Source organism: Salmo salar, chromosome 25 (assembly GCF_965601325.2).
Source record: "Salmo salar chromosome 25, fSalSal1, whole genome shotgun sequence".
NCBI classification, from domain to species: domain Eukaryota; kingdom Metazoa; phylum Chordata; class Actinopteri; order Salmoniformes; family Salmonidae; genus Salmo; species Salmo salar.
This window is the reverse complement of record NC_138315.1, coordinates 50,323,144-50,347,500: the sequence shown is the minus strand read 5'-3', so window position 1 is coordinate 50,347,500 and position 24,357 is coordinate 50,323,144. Positions and strand designations below refer to the sequence as shown.

The 24,357-nt window shown below is 43.9% G+C and overlaps 1 long non-coding RNA gene across 1 annotated transcript in view; it reads left to right on the top strand.

Moving 5' to 3' along the window:
* Positions 1-24,047, top strand: part of LOC145864104 (uncharacterized) — a 69,508-nt gene extending 45,461 nt beyond the window's left edge. The window contains exon 3 of the long non-coding RNA XR_014382684.1: positions 22,261-24,047. This is a non-coding gene — a long non-coding RNA (uncharacterized LOC145864104). The remainder of the gene's footprint in view (positions 1-22,260) is intronic.
* Positions 24,048-24,357: the final 310 nt, after the last annotated feature.

Below are 24,357 nucleotides of genomic sequence, written 5' to 3'. Positions count from 1 at the left end.
AGTGGAGGAGCAGAGGAGTAGAGGAGTAGAGGAGCGGAGGAGCGGAGGAGCAGAGGAGCGGAGGAGCGGAGGAGCAGAGGAGCAGAGGAGAGGAGGAGTGGAGGAGTGGAGGAGTGGAGGAGCAGAGGAGTAGAGCAGCGGAGGAGCGGAGGAGCGGAGGAGTAGAGGAGCGGGGGGAGGAGTGGAGGAGCGGAGGAGCAGAGGAGCGGAGGAGTGGAGGAGCGGGGGGAGGAGTAGAGGAGCGGGGGGAGGAGTGGAGGAGAGGAGGAGTGGAGGAGCGGAGGAGTAGAGGAGTAGAGGAGCGGAGGAGCAGAGGAGAGGAGGAGCGGAGGAGCAGAGGAGTGGAGGAGCAGAGGAGTAGAGGAGTAGAGGAGCGGAGGAGTGGAGGAGTGGAGGAGCAGAGGAGCGGAGGAGCAGAGGAGCAGAGGAGAGGAGGAGTGGAGGAGTGGAGGAGTGGAGGAGCAGAGGAGTGGAGCAGCGGAGGAGCGGAGGAGCGGAGGAGTAGAGGAGCGGGGGAGGAGTGGAGGAGCGGAGGAGCAGAGGAGCGGAGGAGTGGAGGAGCGGGGGGAGGAGTAGAGGAGCGGGGGGGGGAGTGGAGGAGTGGAGGAGAGGAGGAGTGGAGGAGCGGAGGAGTAGAGGAGTAGAGGAGCGGAGGAGTAGAGGAGCGGAGGAGCGGAGGAGCGGAGGAGCGGAGGAGCGGAGGAGCGGAGGGGGAGGAGTGGAGGAGTGGAGGAGCGGGGGAGCGAGGGAGCGGAGTGGAGGAGTAGGGGAGTGGGGGAGCGGAGGGGAGGAGGAGCGGAGGAGGGGAGGAGCGGAGGAGCGGAGGGGGAGGAGTGGAGGAGCGGAGGAGCGGGGGAGCGAGGGAGCGGAGTGGAGGAGTAGGGGAGTGGGGGAGCGGAGGGGAGGAGGAGCGGAGGAGGGGAGGAGCGGAGGAGTGGAGGAATAGAGGAGTAGAGGAGTAGGGGAGTGGAGGAGCGGGGGAGCGGAGGAGCGGGGGAGTGGGGGAGCGGAGGGGAGGAGTGGAGGAGCGGAGGAGCAGAGGAGTAGAGGAGTGGGGGAGTGGGGGAGTGGAGGAGTGGGGGGGAGGGGTGGAGGAGTGGAGGAGTGGAGGAGCGGCGGAGCGGGGGAGCGGGGGAGTGGGGGAGCGGAGGGGAGGAGTGGAGGAGCGGAGGAGCAGGGGAGTAGAGGAGTGGAGGAGTAGGGGAGTGGGGGAGCGGAGGGGAGGAGTGGGGGAGCGGGAGAGTGGAGGGGAGGAGTAGAGGAGTGGAGGAGTAGAGGAGGGGAAGACTGGAGGAGTGCTTGGCTGGTGATTACTATAATCTGTGTACCAAATGGCACCCACCCAATTCCCTTTTTTAGTGCACTGCTTTTCCCCAGAGTCCGATGGGCTCTAGATAGTTGGGGTCTGCGGCCAGATAATGGAAAAAAAGAGTTCAATTATTGTGTTAAGATTTGTTCCTGAATATTCCTAACAACAACAGATTAAACAAAATTTGGCAAAGAGAGCCACGGGAATAAATTTAGAGGGTGTAATACAAATCAATGTAATATTATTAATAAACAAGTTATGTTCTTAACCCTGGGCAACATATTGGATATTGGTATCCACAGTAAGCCTATACTCCAACAATTATACATTTTTCAACCCAACACTTTTTCTTCATTTTTTTTGTTAAACAGGAATGCACTGAAATGTAGCTTTAAAACTGCAAAGTTTTCACTTCACTTCATAGAAAAAAAAATGTTTGGAATTGCAGGATATTAGCTTTAAAGCTGCAATAACAAAACATCGCTTTGACATGAAAACTGCAAAAGAAATTCTCCGATGGCTTTAAAATGTTCCTTCCCAGGGCCGAAGACTTGGTTCCTCCGGCCACGCACTGCCCAAGACATAGTAAGGTAAAAAGGTCCAAATCTGTCGTTCTGCCCCTGAACAAGGCAGTTAACACACTGTTCCCCGTTAGGACGTCATTGAAAATAAGAATTTGTTCTTTAATAACTGACTTGCCTGGTTAAATAAAGGTTAAATAAAGGTTAAATAAACGTTAAATAAAAAATAACAAATAAATAAATAGTAAAACTCATCGTATGCTATTTTTATCTCACTTGAATTCTCATTAAGAGACATAGAGAATGTCAGGAATTGGATGTAATTTTGGTGTGTGTGTGTGTGTGTGTGTGCATGTCTTTCAGTGTCTAGCTTGGACCTTGAGAGGAGAGAATAAACATTCCCTAATCCCTCAGCTCTTCCCATCTGCGCTGGCATCCCATTGGGAGGGGTGGGAGGGCTGCAGCAGCAGTGATATGTATGTCCCAAAAGGAATCCTATTGCCTATAAAGTGCACTACTTTTGACCAAAGCCCTATTAGCTCTGGTCAAAAGTAGTGTTCTATGTAGAGAATAGGGTGCCAATTGGGATGCAATGATGGGTTCTCACTAGGGACCTTACGGGATAAGCTACCATTTTATTTTTCTGCCTGCCTCTCTATGCCTGCTTCATTTCTGCTGACTTCTATTATCCGGAATTGGAACAGAATCCATCTGTGATAAGAGTTTAGTCCTCTTTGTGGATCCCCCCCAGAGGTCAACCAGAGGTCAACCTGGGCTGAGTCCAAAATGTACCCTGGGTTCTATTTTAACAAACCATAACACAGTGGTCTAAATATTTGAAGCAATTTTTCTAAACCAGAATTATGGGCGGCGTAGCTGGCGGTGGAATAAAAGGGGTTTTGATGAATAAACAAGTTGTAGGTCCCTCATCGGCCAATCAGAATGTGCTCCATGGCTAAATATGTGGTTGCTTCAGGTTGTGTATTTACGGTATTTCCTGTATTGCGTTGTCATCAAGCGAAATATGAATATTACTCCATTATAGCCTACTTTGTTAAATAGCCTACAGAACCAAACCAACAAAATGTAGGCCTATCCCATACTCGCTAAATACGCTCAACATGTTTTCACATTGTTTTAAGTACTTTCATGGCTTCAATATAGAAATATATTGTTAAACATAGCATTCGCACTGAGATAGGAATAGTGTAAATGCCAAACGTTGTCAATAATTAAATTCACTATTGAAAAGACCTAAAAAGACAGTGAGAAATTTGAATCTGATTCTAATAATTCTAACACCTTGTTTTTAATATATGTGTCACGCCTGCACCCGCTCCCCCTAAAAAATAGTAAAAAATAAAGGAAAACCCTGGAATGAGTAGGTGTGTCCAACCTTTTGACTGGTACTGTGTATATATATATATATAGGATCCCAATAGGTATAAAAAAAACATTGTTCTTTACTACTATAGCCCATAAAAACACATTCAATAACACATTCATAAATGGCAAGAACACAAAAAAAAAATCTTAAGGAATAAGGTTTTGACGTGTATGTCCTGTCGTGTCTATATAGAATTTCACAGCAAAGTCCAATTCTATCTTAGATTCCTCGCACGGGGGGGGCTCCATAAATGTCATGTCTTTGGGTCACCTTTAAACTGAAGACATGTTTATCAATTAACTCCCTGTAATTATTATTACGCGATTAAACTGATTAATCGTTTAACTGTAATTAACTAGGAGATCGGGGCACCAAGGAAAATATTCAGATTACAAAGTTATAATTTTCCTAATATAACTTTCCTATATTATAACATTATATATTATATTATATTATAGTATAGGCCGATTATCTTCTGGTTTAAATGGTGTATTTTACCTCGCGTCCAGTCTCATTCCAAACGTCGTAAATTGTTGTATCTGCACGAATCCAGCCTTTACTAAAGTCATCCATACATCAATTGTCTTAAAATCATTTATTTACTAAACTAAGTAATTCACAGAAAGCATACAAACAGTAATTATCGTCACAAAGAATTGGTAGAGCAATGTGCCCTAGTGGGCTAAACAGGCATGGCTGGTGTCTTGTTAAACAAAGGGTCATAAAAGGGCAGCTGAGGAGGCACACAGAGTTCATTAACATTAACAATTGATATGCTTGCTAACCCTTTGCACATGAACGCTCACTCATTCGGGAACAATTGCAATCAATATATATTTACGCTCATTGTGTCGTCGGGATCCTTGTTGGAGAGTCGTTCTGTTGGAGAGTTCTCTCTCTCTCTCTCTCTCTCTCTCTCTCTCTCTCTCTCTCTCTCTCACTCTCTCTCTCGGTTACAATGGATCTTTCAAAGCGACATTCATTAATATTGTTATAGAATGGATGTTTCGTTGGTCTTCGCATTCAATGATATACTTTACTTAGCTGCAGACTAATAATTAATATCAAAGACTTGTTCTTATTCTGTCGGTCTCGATAGTCTAAAAGTTTAACCATGTGGTATAGTTAACTTTCAGTAGAGGAATTGGGGGTCAAACCTTGGCTCTCTCTTCTGAGGTAAGCTGGTCTAAAGAAAGTAAATCAGGGTTGGGTTTTATACGTGAACATAGAACAGACTTGTCCCATGACGCCTGGTCCTGTCTGTGTCCCTGGGGGCGTGCCGATGACTGATTTAATCTTTGAACAGAAAATACATTCTATCACATTAACATCAGTACATAGCATCTCAATGTATTACAAATAGCTTTATCCTTATTAATACATTTTATACAACCATTTAGATGCAAGTCCCATAGCTGAGGCTATTATATAAACAGTATTATGGTAATATGGCTATATTGTCTCTTCTGAGAATCACAAAATTGTACCAAGCGGACCAGTTCGTAGCTGGATTCTTCACCAATCTTTTATACCTTCTCCAGAACATAAATGTCGTTCGGTTCCCCAATTCTGTGAGTTGGAAGAATTTCCTGTGTCTCTCTATGGGCCATGTGGCAGGAGATTCTCCTGCCACAGGGCCTGGGTGGGGGGAGGTAGGTTGGGGCATGGTGCAAGGGGGAGGGGGTCAACTGTCCTCCCTGTACTCAAAGAGGGTAACGTCATGACAGTCCTATATCTATAATTTATAAGAAAGGTCATATATTTCACAACGTCAAAACCTTATTCCTTATGATCTATTTTTTTTGTGTTCTTGCCATTTATGAATGTGTTATTGAATGTGTTTTTATGGGCTGTAGTAGTAAAGAACAATTCTTTTTTTTTTATACCTATTGGGATCCTAAAATTCAAAATCAAATGCCTAAATGATCCAAGGAACGATCATCTTAAAACAATTCCACGCGTCGACATTTAAGATGACAAACGGAATTGTTTTAAGATGGTCATTCCATGGATCATTTAGGTATTTGATTTTGAATTTCAGGATCCAAATAGGTATCAAGAAAAATATATAAAACAATTATTTGATAAAATATTGTATTTGGCCTTTACTACTATAGCCCATAAAAACGGATTGAATAACCCATTCATACATGTCAACGACACTACAAAAATGAATAATAAGGAACAAGGACCTAATGTGTCTGTCCTATCCACAGAGGGATCTACATGGAACCAAAAAGGGTTCTACCGGGAACTGAAAAGGGTTCTCTTACTGGGACAGCCAAAGAACTCTTTTTGCAACCCTTTTTTTGTAAGAGTGTATGGGTAGGCCACATGTTGGTGTGCGATAGGAGCGTGACATCACTGTCTATTTAGTCTCTGAGCCTATACCAAGGCAGGATAACAGCGTGACATCACTGTCTATTTCATCTCTGAGCCTATACCAAGGCAGGAAAGGAGCATGACATCACTGCCTATTTAATCTCAGAGCCTGTACCGAGGCAGGAAATAAAAACCCAATAATCTATTGATAAACGAAATATTGAACAACAATTAGTCACTAAATGCCTTAGCCTGATGCTAAAAGTTCCAAATTATACAGCAAATAAAGGGTGTTATTGTCCCCATAAAAAGGTAAATGGAGGGTGTTTTTGAGGCTGAGTTACAACGGTCGTTCATGAACAGTTTTATGAAAGGTCTGAATTATAACGGGACTGGCCAATAACATGACTGGTCTATATAATGACTGGTCTATATCATGGCGGGTCTATATCATGACTGGCCTACAACATGACTGGTCTATATCATGACTGGTCTATAACATGACTCATGTATAACATGACTGGTCTATATCATGACTCATGTATATCATGACTGGTCTATAACATGACTGGTATATATCATGACTCATGTATAACATGACTGGTCTATATCATGACTGCTCTATAACATGACTGGTATATATCATGACTGGTCTATATCATGACTGGTCTATATCATGACTGGTATATTTCATGAATGGTCTATATCATGACTGGTCTATATCATGACTGGTATATATCATGACTGATCTATATGATGACTGGTCTACAGTCATGAATTATTCACCCCCTTGGCATTTTTCCTATTTTGTTGCCTTCAACCTGGTATTAAAATTGATTTTGGGGGCTTTGTATCATTTAATTTACACAACATGCCTACCACTTTGAAGATGCAAAATATTTTTTATTGTGAAACAAACAAGAAATAAGACAAAAAAACTGAAAACTTGAGCGTGCATAACTATTCACCCACCAAAGTCAATACTTTGTAGAGCCACCTTTTGCAGCAATTACAGCTCCAAGTCTCTTGTGGTATGTCTCTATAAGCTTGGCACATCTAACCACTGGGATTTTTGCCCATTCTTCAAGGCAAAACTGCTCCAGCTCCTTCAAGTTGGATGGGTTCCACTGGTGTACAGCAACCTTAAGTCATACCACAGATTCTCAATTGGATTAAGGTCTGGGCTTTGACTAGGCCATTCCAAGACATTTAAATGTTTCCCCTTAAACCACTCAAGTGTTGTTTTAGCAGTATGCTTAAGGTCATTGTTCTGCTGGAAGGTGAACCTCCGTCCCAGTCTCAAATCTCTGGAAGACAGAAACAGGTTTCCCTCAAGAATTTCCCTGTATTTAGCGCCATCTATCATTCCTTCAATTCTGACCAGTTTCCCAGTCTCTGCCAATGAAAAACATCTCCACATGGTGTTCCCGGGGTGATGAGAGGTGTTGGGTTTGCGCCAGACATAGCGTTTTCCTTGATGGCCAAAAAGCTCCATTTTAGTCTCATCTGACCAGCGTACCTTCTTCCATATGTTTGGGGAGTCTCCCACATGCTTTTTGGCGAACACCAAACATGTTTGCTTATTTTTTTCTTTAAGCAATGGCTCTTTTCTGGCGACTCTTCCATAAAGCCCAGCTCTGTGGAGAGTACAGCTTAAAGTGTCCTATGGACAGATAGTCCAATCTTCGCAGTGGAGCTTTGCAGCTCCTTCAGCATTATCTTTGGTCTCTTTGTTGCCTCTCTGATTAATGCCCTCCTTGCCTGGTCTGTGAGTTTTGGTGGGTGGCCCTCCCTTGACAGGTTTGTTGTGGTGCCATATTCTTTCCATTTTTTATAATGGATTTAATGGTGATCCGTGGAATGTTCAAAGTTTTGGATATTTTTTTTAATCTAACCCTGATCTGTACTTCTCCACAACTTTGTCCCTGACCTGTTTGGAGAGCTCCATTGGTCTTCATGGTGCCGCTTGCTTGGTGGTGCCCCTTGCTTAGTGGTGTTGCAGACTCTGGAGCCTTTCAGAACAGGTGTATATATACTGAGATCATGTGACAGATCATGTGACACTTAGATGGCACACAGGTGGACTTTATTAAAACAATTATGTGACTTCTGAAGGTAATTGGTTGCACCAGATCTTATTTAGAGGCTTCATAGCAAAGGGGGTGAAAACATATGCATGCACCATTTCTTTTTTATTATTTCGAATTTTTTGAAACATGTTATTTTTTTCATTTCACTTCACCAATTTGGACTATTTTGTGTATGTCCATTACATGAAATCCAAATAAAAATCCATTAAAATTATAGGTTGTAATCATTGTATCATGACGGGTCTATATCATGACTGGTCTATATCATGACTGGTCTATAGCATGACTAGTCTATATCATGATTGGTGTACAGCATCACTGGTCTATACCATGACAGGTCAATAACATGACTGGTCTATATCATGACTGGTCTATCATGACTGGTCTATATCATGACTGGTCTATATCATGACTGGTCTATATCATGACTGGTCTATAACATGACTGGTCTATAACATGACTGGTCTATAACATGACAGGTCTATAACATGACTGGTCTATATCATGACTGGTCTATATCATGACAGGTCAATAACATGTCTGGTCTATAACAAGGCTGGTCTATATCATGACTGGTCTATATCATGACTGGTCTATATCATGACTGGTCTATAACATGACTGGTCTATAACATGACAGGTCTATAACATGACTGGTCTATATCATGACTGGTCTATAACATGACAGGTCAATATCATGTCTGGTCTATAACAAGGCTGGTCTATATCATGACTGGTCTATATCATGACTGGTCTATATCATGACTGGTCTATAACATGACAGGTCTATAACATGACTGGTCTATATCATGACTGGTCTATAACATGACAGGTCAATATCATGTCTGGTCTATAACAAGGCTGGTCTATATCATGACTGGTCTATATCATGACTGGTCTATATCATGACTGGTCTATAACATGACAGGTCAATATCATGACTGGTCTATAACAAGGCTGCTTCTGCAGCACTCTAACTATACTGAACCAAAGGTCAAGTTCTTTTTCATATGGCCTAAAGCCTATCGACTGTACTATCCTACTGTACAAACGTTGCACTACCTATGCAAATGTAAAGTCCCCTTTTTATATGCAGTGCTGTTGCATGGTAACAGAGTAGAGATAAAGGAAAAACAGCTATTTGTTTTTTTTTTTTTTGTTAAACATGAATTCCAAAGTGATTGGAGAGGTCAGAGGAAATGTAAATCTTTAGAATTAGGAAAGCGTGGGCTACATTGAGTTAGTCTCCACCTGACACTTACATCTGTCGTTTTCTAAAGGAAGTGGGGATGTGGGAGAGAGAGAGAGAGAGGGAGATGGGGAGACAGATTGTTGATGCTATATATAGGCCACTGAGATTCTTTGAAGCCACCGGTCGGCCATATTGGACCTCCACAGTAGGAGCAGTCCTCCAAAGACAGGTTAGCTGAGAACGTCACCTCAAAAACGATGCGCACGCTTCAGTGGGGCAGAAGGCCCGTGTGTTGTGATTCTGGATGGCCAGATAGCTAGCAACAATGACAAGAAACTGCCATGAACCTGGATTGCCAGATAGCTAGCAACAATGACAAGAAACTGCCATGATTCTGGATGGCCAGATAGCTAGCAACAATGACAAGAAGCTGCCATGATTCTGGATGGCCAGATAGCTAGCAACAATGACAAGAAGCTGCCATGATTCTGGATGGCCAGATAGCTAGCAACAATGACAAGAAACTGCCATGATTCTGGATGGCCAGATAGCTAGCAACAATGACAATGCAGTAATCACTATCAGTGGTAAAAAATATTATACAATAAAATAATATAAAGTAGAACAAAAACACACAAGAAAGGGAAATAAGAAGAACACAATAAAGTAAGAAGCTATATACAGGGTCAGTTCCAGGGTCAGTGCCATATTTACAATGTGCAGGGTTACCGGAGTGGTACAGGTAGAGTGGTACAGATACAGTATGTATAGGGGTAAGGTGACTAAGCATCAGGATATACTGTATGATAAACAGAGTAGCAGCAGCATATATAATGATCCTATGTGAGTGTGTGTGCATGTGTGTAGAGTCAGTATGAATGTGTGTGTGTGCTATGTGTGTGTGAACAAATTAATCAAATAAAAGAGTCAATGCAGATAGTCTGTTAGCGAATATGTTAGCCAATTTGTTAGCCATTCTGTTAGCCATTTTGTTAGCCATCCTGTTAGCCATTTTGTTAGCCATCCTGTTAGCCATTTTGTTAGCTATTTTGTTAGCCATTTTGTTAGCTAATATGTTAGCCATTTTGTTAGCTATTCTGTTAGCCATTCTGTTAGCCATTCTGTTAGCCATTTTGTTAGCTATTTTGTTATCCATTCTTAGCCATTTTGTTAGCTATTCTGTTAGCCATTTTGTTAGCTATTCTGTTAGCCATTTTGTTAGCTATTCTGTTAGCCATTCTGTTCGCTCCGGTACCCCTTGCCATGTGAAAGAAGATAGAACAGTCTATGGCTTGGGTGTCTTTAAAAAAAAATGCTGGGCCTTCCTTTCACACCGCCTGATATAGAGTTCCTGGATAGCAGGGAGCTCGGCCCCAGTGATATACTAGGCTGTCCGTAACCACCCTCTGTAGCACCACTACAGTCCCATCAATGTGGAAGGGGACGTCGATGTGGATGGGAGATTTAGTCGATGAACAGCATTGTCACATAGGTATTCGTCTTATCTAGGTGGGTGAAGGGCAGTGTGGAGCGCAAATGAGATTGCGTCGTCTATGGATCTGTTTCGGCGGGAATGCAAATTGGAGTGGGTCTAGGGTGTCTAGGATGATGGAGTTGATGTTTGCCATAACCAGCCTTTCAAAGCACTTCATGAGTGAGTGATACAGTGTGTTAGTCATTCTGGCAGGTAGCATTAGAGTTCCTGGGAACAGGAATGATGGTGGTCAGTTTGAGACTGTTGGGGTTATAGACTGGGACAAGGAGAGGTTGAAAATGACTGGTTAATATGCCTGCCAGCTGTTCTGCGCATGTTCCCGAGAACGTGCCCCGGACTACCATTTGGCCCCATTGCCTTGCGTGTGTTTACCTGACACTTCACGTCGGCCTCGGAGAGTGAGATCACCCAGTCCTATGGGTCGGCGGGTGCCCTCATGCACAGCTCGGTGTTGTTTTTGTCGAAACCTGCATTGAGTTTGTCTGGTAGAGAGGCATTGTTGGGCAGCTCCCGGCTGGGTCTTCCTTTGTAATACGTAGTGGACTGTAGCCCGTGCCACCTTGTCCTATATTCTCCTTTTGCTTGTTTGATGGCTCTGCGGAGGTCGCAGCAGGACTTCTTGTACTTGTTCGTGTCCTCAGCCGTAGCTTCGGTGTTGGCTGAGATAGCTCTGATAGCTTGATACTTTCACTGCACTAGAGTCAGTACACCATTTGCTGTTGATGAAGAGGCATACCCCTCCCCCTCTCGATCTTCCTGAACCAAATGTCCTGTCCACTAGAGAATGCAGCGAGAAGAATAGCCATGGGAGAGTATCTTGTCTCCCATGTTTCAGAAAAGCAGAGAATATTGCAGTTACGACAGTAACTTAGGTAGAAAATCTACGATCAGAGGTCATCCATCTGATTATCAAGTGGCATTGGCCAATAGAATGGAGGGAAGAGGTGGTCGCCGCCCCTCTCTTGCCTCTTTTTGACCGTCGTTTCCTATTGGGTAGTCTGAATTACACTAAAAATCCAGTGCAGATGAGTTGAAGCCGAAATTGAGTTTAGGAACTTTCAATCTAATCGAAAGTTCTTGTTGATCATAAGAAATGATAGCGGATACATTCAGTGCACGAAAAGTCAAGATAAACGGCAAAAGAATCACAAAATATCAAAGTTGGGTCGGAGCTCGCAGAACGGCAGACATACAGTATGGAGCATTCTCAGATTTCTCTTTTTTTTGTTTTTGGGGACACTAACATTAGAAATCCCCCCCCAAAAAAATATATACTTCAAGGACAATCATTTTTGTATGTTTAGCTCATATAATATAATTTTAAAGTATGCATTGATGAGTCTCTATTAGAATAAAGGTGGCTAAAATGAATGTAGATATGAATAAATGCATTTCTATAGCTTAAAAAAAAAAACGTTTTACAATGGTGTGGAGAGGTACGGTATCTTCAACACAGCCCCCCCTTTCAGTCATCTAGTGTATATATGAATCATTGGGGCCCTCTGGTGCTGCAGGGGCTGGAGGAGAGATCACATGAGTCTCTAACACACACAGCAAAGACACAGGTTACATCAAAAACGGCACTCTATTCCTTGTATAGCGCACTACTATTGACCAGGATCCATAGGGCTCTGCACTATGTAGGGAATAGGGATGCAGCCACTGAGACAGAAACAAAATGCTGCTGGGAAAATCTTGAACATTAGTTACTGACACAACGCATTCAGAAAGTATTCAGACACCTTGACTTTTCTACACACAATACCCCATAATGACATCACAATACCCCATAATGACATCACAATACCCCATAATGACATCACAATACCCCATAATGACAAAGCAAAAAACATTTTTTTATTTTTTTTTGCAAAAAAAACCCACCAAAAAATACCTTGATTACATAAGTATTCAGAACCCCAGAACCCTGAGACTCAAAATTGAGCTCAGGTGAATCCTGTTTCCATTGATCATCCTTGAGATGTTTCTACAATGTGGTTGGAGTCCACCTGTGGTAAATTCAATTGATTGGACATGATTTGGAAAGGCACACACCTGTCTATGTAAGGTCCCACAGTTGACAGTGCATGTCAGAGCAAAAACCAATTGTTAGAAATTGTTAGATATTACTTGTTAGATATTGCTGCACTGTCGGGTCTAGAAGGACAAATATTTCGCTACACCCACAATAACATCTGCTAAACACGTGTATGTGACCAATAAAATTTGATTTGATTTTAGAAAAACCAAGCCATGAGGTTGAAGGAATTGTCCGTAGAGCTCCGAGACAGGATTGTGTCGAGGCACAGATCTGGGGAAGGGTACCAAAACATTTCTGCAGCATTGAAGGTCCCCAACAATACTCTGGCCTCCATCATTCTTAAATGGAAGAAGTTTGGAACCACCAAGATCCTTCCTAGAGCTGGCCGCCCAGCCAAACTGAGCAATTGGGGGAGAAGGCCAATGGTCAGGGAGGTGGGAGAACCTTCCAAAAGGACAACCATCTCTGCAGCACTCCACAAATCAGGCCTTTATGGTAGAGTGGCCAGATGGAAGCCACTCGTCAGTAGAAAGCACATGACAGCCCGCTTGGAGTTTGCCAAAAGGCACCTAAAGGACTTAGACCATGAGAAACAAGATTCTCTGGTCTGATGAAACCAAGATTGAACTCTTTGGCCTGAATGCCAAGCGTCACGTCTGGAGGAAACCTGGAACCATCCGTAAGGTGAAGCATGGTGGTGGCAGCATCATGCTGTGGGGATGTTTTTCTGAGGCAGGGACTGGGAGACTAATCAGGATCGAGGGAAAGATGAACTGAGCAAAGTACAGAGAGATCCTTGATGAAAACCTGCTCCAGAGCGCTCAGGACCTTAGACTGTGGTGAAGGTTCACCTTCCAACAGGACAATGACCCTAAGCACACAGCCAAGACAACACAGGAGTGGCTTCGGGACAAGTCTATGAATGTCCTTGAGTGGCCCAGCCAGAGCCCGGACTTGAACCCAATCGAACATCTCTGGAGAGACCTGAAAATAGCTGTGCAGCGACGCTCTCCTCCAACCTGACAGAGGTTGAGAGGATCTGCAGAGAAGATTGGGAGAAACTCCTCAGAAACAGGTGTGCCAAGTTTCTGGCGTCATACCCAAGAAGACTCAAGGCTGTAATCACTGCCTAAGGTCCTTCAACAAAGTACTGAGTAAAGGGTCTGAATACTTATGTAAATGTGATGTGTTTTTTCTTTTTAATACATTTGCAAACATTTCTAAAAACCTGTTTCTGCTTTGTAATTATGGGGTATTGTGTGTAGATTGATCAGGGGGAAAAAACTACTTAATCCCTTTTAGAATAAGGCTGTACCTGTCCACAGAAGCAATCAATCAATCAGATTCCAAACTCTCCACCATGGCCAAGACCAAAGAGCTCTCCAAGGATGTCAGGGACAAGATTGTAGACCTACACAAGGCTGGAATGGGCTACAAGACCATCGCCAAGCAGCTTGGTGAGAAGGTGACAACAGTTGGGATGATTCTTCGCAAATGGAAGAAACACAAAAGAACTGTCAATCTCCCTCGGCCTGGGGCTTCATGCAAGATCTCACCTCGTGGAGTTGCAATGATCATGAGAACGGTGAGGAATCAGCCCAGAACTACACGGGAGGATCTTGTCAATGATCTCAAGGCAGCTGGGACCATATTCACCAAGAAAACAATTAGTAACACACTACGCCGTGAAGGACTGAAATCCTGCAGCGCCCGCAAGGTCCCCCTGCTCAAGAAAGCACATATACATGCCCGTCTGAAGTTTGCAAATGAACATCTGAATGATTCAGAGGACAACTGGGTGAAAGTGTTGTGGTCAGATGAGACCAAAATGGAGCTCTTTGGCATCAACTCAACTCGCCGTGTTTGGAGGAGGAGGAATGCTGCCTATGACCCCAAGAACACCATCCCCACAGTCAAACAAGGAGGTGGAAACATTATGCTTTGGGGGTGTTTTTCTGCTAAGGGGACAGGACAACTTCACCGCATCAAAGGGACGATGGGCGGGGCCATGTACCATCATATCTTGGGTGAGAACCTCCTTCCCTCAGCCAGGGCATTGAAAATGGGTCGTGGATGGGTATTCCAGCATGACAATGACCCAAAACACACGGCCAAGGCAATAAAGGAGTGGCTCAAGAAGAAGCATATTAAGGTCCTGGAGTGGCCTAGCCAGTCTCCAGACCTTAATCCCATAGAAAATCTGTGGATGGAGCTGAAGGTTCGAGTTGCCAAACGTCAGCCTCGAAACCTTAATGACTTGGAGAAGATCTGCAAAGAGCAGTGGGACAAAATCCCTCCTGAGATGTGTGCAAACCTGGTGGCCAACTACAAGAAACGTCTGACCTCTGTGATTGCCAACAAGGGTTTTGCCACCAAGTACTAAGTCATGTTTTGCAGAGGGGTCAAATACTTAATTCCCTCATTACAATGCAAATCATTTTATAACATTTTTGACATGCGTTTTTCTGGATTTCTTTGTTGTTATTCTGTCTCTCACTGTTCAAATAAACCATCCATTAAAATTATAGACTGATCATTTCTTTGTCAGTGGGCAAACATACAAAATCAGCAGGGGATCAAATACTTTTTTCCCCCACTGTAGTGCACCACTTTGGACCAGGGCCAATATTTCCTATATAGTGCACTACTTTAGAGAAGAGCCCTATTCCCTATATAGTGCACTACTTTGGACCATGGACAGTATTCCCTATATAGTGCACTACTTTGGACCAGGGCCAATATTCCCTATATAGTGCACTACTTTAGACCAGAGCACTATTCCCTATATAGTGCACTACTTTGAACCAGGGCCAATATTCCCTATATAGTGCACTACTTTAGACCAGAGCACTATTCCCTATATTGTGCACTACTTTGGACCAGGGCCAATATTCCCTATATAGTGCACTACTTTGAACCAGGCCCAATATTCCCTATATAGTGCACTACTTTAGACCAGAGCACTATTCCCTATATAGTGCACTACTTTGAACCATGGTCAGTATTCCCTATATCGTGCACTACTTTCTACCAGGGCCCACTGAATAGGTGATAGGGCGACATTTGGGACTCAGAAGACAAGGGATCAGGTGGTTCTTTCTGACCCGGGATCAGGTGGTTCTTTCTGACCTCTCCTGATATAGTCTTTCTTTAATGTCACTTAATGTCACAACTTGTATTATGTTCACAACTTTGATTTACTGTAATGAGAAGGGGGGGGCAAAAGTTATCAAAAGATGGGAACACTGAAGAGAAGAGTTTAGGAAAAGAGAGGAGAAGAGAAGAGTTGAGTTAAGGAGAGAAGTTGAGGAGAGGAGAAGAGAGGAGAGTTGAGGAGAGGAGAAGAGAGGAGAGAAGTTGAGGAGAAGAGAGGAGAGAAGTTGAGGAGAGGAGAGAAGTTAAGGAGAGGAGAGAAGTTGAGGAGAAGAGAGGAGAGAAGTTGAGGAAAGGAGAAGAGAGGAGAGAAGTTGAGGAGAGGAGAAGAAAGGAGAGTTGAGGAGAGGAGAAGAGAGGAGAGAAGTTGAGGAGAGGAGAGAAGTTAAGGAGAGGAGAGAAGTTGAGGAGAGGAGAAGAGAGGAGAGTTGAGGAGAGGAGAGGAGAAGAGAGGAGAGAAGTTGAGGAGAGGAGAGAAGTTAAGGAGAGGAGAGAAGTTGAGGAGAGGAGAAGAGAGGAGAGTTGAGGAGAGGAGAGGAGAAGAGAGGAGAGAAGTTGAGGAGAAGAGAGGAGAGGAGAGTTTGTGATCTATGATCTGCCCCGAGATAAAACATCTCTTTCCTTGTCTCTGTCCCAAACGGCACCCCTTTCCCTACATAGTGGACTACTTTTGGCCAGTGCGCTGTCAAAATAGTGCACTACTTAGGGAATAGGGTGAGGTTTTTTATTTGAGTTTGAGTTTATTATTTTTTTTATAGGGACAGTGCACATTAATCAACGTTTCAGTAAAAGTGACGGTTTTAGCCAGCCGGCTAATTTTCTAAGGCAGTCCCTGGGCAGGTTATTAAAAACATTTACAATAACAATACAGACAATCAATGAGCAGTGAGCACACGCAGAGCAACATAGGACAAGCAAGACATAGCATGCAAACAGCAACATAGCACAAAAAGCAACAAGACAAAATCCATAAAAGCAACAAAGTGTTTCCACACCTCGCAAGCTACAGACAACAGACAACATGGAAAAACACAGCTAGGGGTTGTGTTCACAAATCTGATTGGCCTTTAGCCATGTTTTTTGTGTGAAAGTGTGATATGTGGTGCAGTTATGTGTGTCTGATGGCAGTGTATTCCAGACATGGAAAGCTCTCACAGAGAAAGCAGATTGACTAAAGGTGCTTTTCCTTAAGGGAACTATACAGTCACCTCTCATGGCAGACCTTGTGGATCTTTTCTGTTTAACTAAAATATTGAGTGGAGGGGGAGCCAGGCCATTTAGGATCTTGAATACAAGACATGCGTCGGTGTATTGCACAAGATTTTCCCAACTCAGGAGCTCATGCTTTCTGAGGATGTAACGGTGATGATGGCTATTGGGCTTCCTATCAAGCACTTTGAGAGCCTGTTTGTAGACAGACTGAATAGGTTTTAATGTTGTACAGCAAGCTTGGGCCCGACTAGTCAAGCAATATGTTAAGTGGGGAGAGTATCATAGATTTGAAGTACAGTTTTGCTACCTCTGTAGTCAAAAATAATTTGTATAAATCGTGAAATTAGCTAGGTTGAATTTGGATAGAGTTACATTTTTCACCTGCTTTTTAAAAGAGAGGTTGGAATCAAGTACGGTGCTTAAAATGGTACTTAAAATCAGATCCTGCCTGGAGCTTCTCCCCTGACACAGAGACATCTGGCTCAGTAGCATCTGTTGCCCTCTTCGTGAAGAACATACAGAAGAAAAAAAATGTACATTGAGATGCAAACATGAGTCACTGAGCCACTATGTAACCTGGACCATTACAGTAGTGAGTCACTGAGCCACTTTGTAACCTGGACCATTACAGTAGTGAGTCACTGAGCCACTTTGTAACCTGGACCATTACAGTAGTGAGTCACTGAGCCACTTTGTAACCTGGACCATTACAGTAGTGAGTCACTGAGCCACTTTGTAACCTGGACCATTACAGTAGTGAGTCACTGAGCCACTTTGTAACCTGGACCACTACAGTAGTGAGTCACTGAGCCACTTTGTAACCTGGACCATTACAGTAGTGAGTCACTGAGCCACTTTGTAACCTGGACCATTACAGTAGTGAGTCACTGAGCCACTTTGTAACCTGGACCACTACAGTAGTGAGTCACTGAGCCACTTTGTAACCTGGACCACTACAGTAGTGAGTCACTGAGCCACTTTGTAACCTGGACCATTACAGTAGTGAGTCATTGAGCCACTATGTAACCTGGACCATTACAGTAGTGAGTCACTGAGCCACTTTGTAACCTGGACCATTACAGTAGTGAGTCACTGAGCCACTTTGTAACCTGGACCACTACAGTAGTGAGTCACTGAGTCACTATGTAACCTGGACCATTACAGTAGTGAGTCACTGAGCCATTTTGTAACCTGGACCATTACAGTAGTGAGTCACTGAGTCACTATGTAACCTGGACCATTACAGTAGTGAGTCACTGAGCCATTTTGTAACCTGGACCACTACAGTAGTGAGTCACTGAGCCACTTTGTAACCTGGACCACTACAGTAGTGAGTCACTGAGCCACTTTGTAACCTGGACCATTACAGTAGTGAGTCACTGAGTCACTTTGTAACCTGGACCATTACAGTAGTGAGTCACTGAGCCACTTTGTAACCTGGACCATTACAGTAGTGAGTCACTGAGCCACTATGTAACCTGGACCATTACAGTAGTGAGTCACTGAGCCACTTTGTAACCTGGACCATTACAGTAGTGAGTCACTGAGCCACTTTGTAACCAGGACCATTACAGTAGTGAGTCACTGAGTCACTTTGTAACCTGGACCATTACAGTAGTGAGTCACTGAGCCACTTTGTAACCTGGACCATTACAGTAGTGAGTCACTGAGTCACTTTGTAACCTGGACCATTACAGTAGTGAGTCACTGAGCCACTTTGTAACCTGGACCATTACAGTAGTGAGTCACTGAGCCACTATGTAACCTGGACCACTACAGTAGTGAGTCACTGAGCCACTTTGTAACCTGGACCATTACAGTAGTGAGTCACTGAGCCACTTTGTAACCTGGACCATTACAGTAGTGAGTCACTGAGCCACTTTGTAACCTGGACCATTACAGTAGTGAGTCACTGAGCCACTTTGTAACCAGGACCATTACAGTAGTGAGTCACTGAGCCACTTTGTAACCTGGACCATTACAGTAGTGAGTCACTGAGCCACTATGTAACCTGGACCACTACAGTAGTGAGTCACTGAGCCACTTTGTAACCTGGACCATTACAGTAGTGAGTCACTGAGCCACTATGTAACCTGGACCATTACAGTAGTGAGTCACTGAGCCACTTTGTAACCTGGACCATTACAGTAGTGAGTCACTGAGCCACTTTGTAACCTGGACCACTACAGTAGTGAGTTATTGTGCAGCTTGTTGTTTGCTCTTTGCACATATATCACTGTATCATCTGAAAACATCTGAACCTCAGACCCAGGACAGACAGAAGGCAGATCATTAATGTACAGGCTGAACAGGAGGGGCCCCAGTACAGACAGAAGGCACATCATTAATGTACAGGCTGAACAGGAGGGGCCCCAGTATTGACCCTTGGGGCACGCCCACATCATAGCTAAGAGTGGGCGACAGCTCATTGCTCACTCTGACACTCAGAGTTCTGCCTTCAAGGTATGATTTCATCCATCTCAAGGCATGGCGGGGGGGGAATTAAATTTGGACCATTTTGTGATGAGAACCTCATGGTTAACAGTATCAAAAGCCTTCCTTAGGTCCAGAAAACACAACCCCACCAACACAGCCCATTTGTCCTTCACATTTTCCAGAAGAAAACAGTTGGCCGTTTCTGTGGAGTGTTTTGCTCTGAAGCCATACTGCATGTAGTGTAATGTGAAGGGACTGTTGTTGTGGTGTCTGATCACCTGAATGGCAAGTGGCAGTGGCTCTGCGGAACCTGTCATGGCGGACCTTCCTCCCATTAGTGTCAGCCTGCCAGGAGACTATCTGAAGATAATCAGACACATGCTCAGCCATCCTTGGTTCTCCAGTCCTGCATCGGCTCAGTAACAGGCTCCAAAGCCCATTTCGCTGTTTGTGTCGCAAATGGCAACCTATTCCCTTTGTAATGCACTAGTTTTGACCAAGGCCCATAGGGCACTAGTCTAAAGTAGTGCACTACATAGAGAATAGGGTGCCATTTGGGACGCATTACTCCCTCCACAAAGAGGGCCTGTTATATCCCCAGCTTTAAAAACTGATGCATCCAATTGATTAAAGGGAAAGGGGATGAAAGGGAGACGGAGATAAAAACACGTGACTGGGAAAGGGGGATACCTAGTCAGTCGTACAACTGAATGCCTTCAACTGAAATGTGTCTTTCACATTTAACCCAACCCCTCTGAATCAGAGAGGTACGGGGGGCTGCCTTAATCAACATCCAGCAGCAAAAGGGGATGAAAGGGAGACAGAGAGATAGTGAGAGAGAGAGAGAGAGAGAGAGAGAGAGAGAGAGAGAGAGAGAGAGAGAGAGAGGGGGAGTAGTGAGAGAGAGAGAGAGAGAGAGAGAGAGGGAGGGAGGGAGGGAGGGGAGTAGTGAGAGAGAAAGAGAGAAAGAGAGAGGGGGGGAGTAGTGAGAGAGAAAGAGAGAGAGAGCGTGAGGGGGGAGTAGTGAGAGAGAGAGAGAGAGAGAGAGAGAGAGAGAGAGAGAGAGGGGGGAGTAGTGAGAGAGAAAGAGAGAGAGAGAGAGAGAGAGAGAGAGAGAGAGAGGGGAGTAGTGAAAGAGAGAGAGAATAAGAAGATGAAGAAGAAAGAGAGAGAGGATACAGCGCCTTGCAAAAGTATTCATCCCCCTTGGCATTTTTCCTATTTTTTTGCATTACACCTGTAATTTAAATGAATTTTTATTTGGATTTCAGGTAATGGACATACACAGAATAGTCTAAATTGGTGAAGTGAAATTTAAAAAAAAAACAGAAAAGTGGTGTATTCACACCATTTGCTATGAAGCCTCTAAATAAGATCTGGTGCAACCAATTACCTTCAGAAGTCAAATAATTAGTTAAATAAAGTCCACATGTGTGCAATCTAGGTGTCACATGATCTGTCACATGATCTCAGTATATATACACCTGTTCTGAAAGGCCCAGAGTCTGCAACACCACTAAGCAAGGGGCATCACCAAGCAAGCGGCACCATGAAGACCAAAGAGTTCTCCAAACAAAGTTGTGGAGAAGTGCAGATCAGGGTTGGGTTATAAAAAAATATCAAAAACTTTGAACATTCCACAGAGCACCATTAAATCCATTATTAAAAAATGGAAAGAATATGGCACCACAACAAACCTGCTAAGAGAGGGCCACCCACCAAAACTCACAGACCAGGCAAGGAGGGCATTAATCAGAGAGGCAACAAAGAGACCAAAGATAACCCTGAAGGAGCTGAAGTGGCTGGGCTACCGACGTTAAGGCTAATCTGAAGATGGTGCTGGCTAAAGCTAAAACTGGCGAGTGTAGAGAGTATAGAGATATTGTTATCCACGTCGGCACCAACGATGTTAGGATGAAACAGTCAGAGGTCACCAAGCGCAACATAGCTTCAGCGTGTAAATCAGCTAGAAAGATGTGTCGGCATCGAGTAATTGTCTCTGGCCCCCTCCCAGTTAGGGGGAGTGATGAGCTATACAGCAGAGTCTCACAACTCAATCGCTGGTTGAAAACTGTTTTCTGCGCCTCCCAAAAGATAGAATTTGTAGATAATTGGCCCTCTTTCTGGGACTCACCCACAAACAGGACCAAGCCTGGCCTGTTGAGGAGTGACGGACTCCATCCTAGCTGGAGGGGTGCTCTCATCTTATTTACGAACATAGACAGGGCTCTAACTCCCCTAGCTCCACAATGAAATAGGGTGCAGGCCAGGCAGCAGGCTGTTAGCCAGCCTGCCAGCTTAGTGGAGTCTGCCACTAGCACAGTCAGTATAGTCAGCTCAGCTATCCCCATTGAGACTGTGTCTGTGCCTCGATCTAGGTTGGGCAAAACTAAATGGCGGTGTTCGCCTTAGCAATCTCACAGGAACAAAGACCTCCTCCATTCCTGCCATTATTGAAAGATATTGTGATAACTCACATCTCAAAATAGGGCTACTTAATGTTAGATCCCTCACTTACAAGGCAGTTATAGTCAATGAACTAATCACTGATAATAATCTTGATGTGATTGGCCTGACTGAAACATGGCTTAAGCCTGATGAATTTACTGTGTTAAATGAGGCCTCACCCCCTGGTTACACTAGTGACCATACCCCCCGTGCATCCCGGCAAAGGCGGAGGTGTTGCTAACATTTACAATAGCAGATTTAAATTTACAAAAAAAAATAATACGTTTTTGTCTTTGAGCTTCTAGTCATGAAACCTATGCAGCCTACTCAATCACTTTTTATAGCTACTGTTTACAGGCCTCCTGGGCCGTATACAGCGTTCCTCACTGAGTTCCCTGAATTCCTATCGGACCTTGTAGTCATGTGTTACGTTTTTCTTGCTCCCCATTTTCCCATGTTAGTGTGTTTGTGTCCTAGGCATTACAGGTGTACCTAGTTGTGGCTGACGATGGTGGGCGTGGCTGTAGCTGATTGAAGAGAGGATATCTGTTTGTCATGTGAAAGGAGAGGAGAGAGGGGGAGAGAGAGAGGGGACGCTTGTTTTTTTGGCTAGTTGATGATTTGTTGTTTTAATTTATCTTTGTTTGTGTTTCAGCCTGTCCTCCTGATGTACTCCACCCTACCTAGGTCCTGGAGAAGGGAAAAGGTAGATCTGCCCATGGGTGTACATTCCCACGTAGATAACCCATGATAACCCATTGTTTTATACACTAGGTTAGCAGGGCGGGTGTCACCCTTGTATTTTCTTGGAACCAGGTAGGACAGTGGGTTAGGGCTTAGAGTGTGTTAGGAAGGATTAGGAACCAGGTAGGACAGTGGGTTAGGGCTTAGAGTGTGTTAGGAAGGATTAGGAACCAGGTAGGACAGTGGGTTAGGGCTTAGAGTGTGTTAGGAAGGATTAGGAACCAGTTAGGACAGTGGGTTAGGGTTTAGAGTGTGTTAGGAAGGATTAGGAACCAGGTAGGACAGTGGGCTAGGGTTTAGAGTGTGTTAGGAAGTACTAGGAACCAGGTAGGACAGTGGGTTAGGGTTTAGAGTGTGTTAGGAAGGATTAGGAACCAGGTAGGACAGTGGGTTAGGGCTAAGAGTGTGTTAGGAAGGATTAGGTAGAAGAGGGACCTTTTGTTTATTTTCATTACTTGGACCCCGATACCAAACATTCCCTTCTCTTACCTTTCCTGGTTGTGGTTGTTAGTTTTTGTTTTCTTACTGATTCTTTATGGGTGTTTTTATATTGTTTATTTAATTACTTTACTAAACATCCCCTGAGGGCTAGAATTGAGTTCTGGTTGTGGTCTGATTTATTTTTGCTCATTACACCACACATTTCTTCCCCTTTCATCTGGTTTACCTGGTGTGTTTAGGCCCAGGCATTTACGTCTCCTCCTCAGACGAGCTACACCCGAGGGGAGAACGTAATATCATGGCAGATAATATTCAAAATTGGTGACTTCAATATTCACATGGAAAAGTCCACAGACCCCCTCCAAAAGGCTTTCGGAGCCATCCTCGACTCAGTGGGTTTTGTCCAACATGTCTCTGGACCAACTCACTGCCACAGTCATACTCTGGACCAAGTTTTGTTCCGTGGAATAAATGTTGTGGATCTTAATGTTTTTCCTCATAATCCTGGACTATCGGACCACCATTTTATTACGTTTGCAATCGCAACAAATAATCTGCTTAGACCCCAACCAAGGATCATCAAAAGTCGTGCTATAAATTCTCGGATAACCCAAAGATTCCTAGATGCCCTTCCAGACTCCCTCCACCTACCCAAGGACGTCAGAGTACAAGAATCAGTTAACCTGTTAGGGCTAGGGGGCAGTATTGACACGGCTGGATAAAAAACATACCCGATTTAATCTGGTTACCACTCCTACCCAGTAACTAGAATATGCATATACTTATTACATATGGATAGAAAACAAAGTTTCTAAAACTGTTTGAATGGTGTCTGCGAGTATAACAGAACTCAAATGGCAGGTCAAAACCTGAGAGATTCCTTTACAGGAAGTGGCCTGTCTGACCATTTCTTGAACTTCTTTTCCATCTCTATCTTTTACTAAGGATCTTTGCTCTAACGTGACACTTCCCACGTCTTCCATAGGCTCTCAGAGCCCGGGAAAAAACAGAATGTCGTCATTCCAGCCCCAGGCTGAAACACATTATCGCCTTTCTCAAGTGGCCGATCAAGGGACTCTGGGCTTATGCGCGTGACCCGACCGCCCCCGCCTTTGTGATTTTTTTCCTCTGTTTGCCGAAAAGGAGATTCCCTGTCGGAATATTATCGCTTTTCTACGAGAAAAATGGCGTAAAAATTGATTTTAAACAGCGGTTGACATGCTTCGAAGTACGGTAATGGAATATTTAGAATTTTATTGTCACGAATTGCGCCATGCGCGCGACACTTCTTTACCATTTCGGATAGTGTCTGGAACGCACGAACAAAACGCCGCTATTCGGATATAACGATGGATTATTTTGGACCAAACCAACATTTGTTATTGAAGTAGCAGTCCTGGGAGTGCATTCTGAGGAAGACAACAAAAGGTAATCAAACTTTTATAATAGTAAATATGATTATGGTGAGTGCTAAACTTGCCGGGTGTCTAAATAGCGAGCCCGTGATGCCTGGGCTATGTACTTAGAATATTGCAAAATGTGCTTTCACCAAAAAGCTATTTTAAAA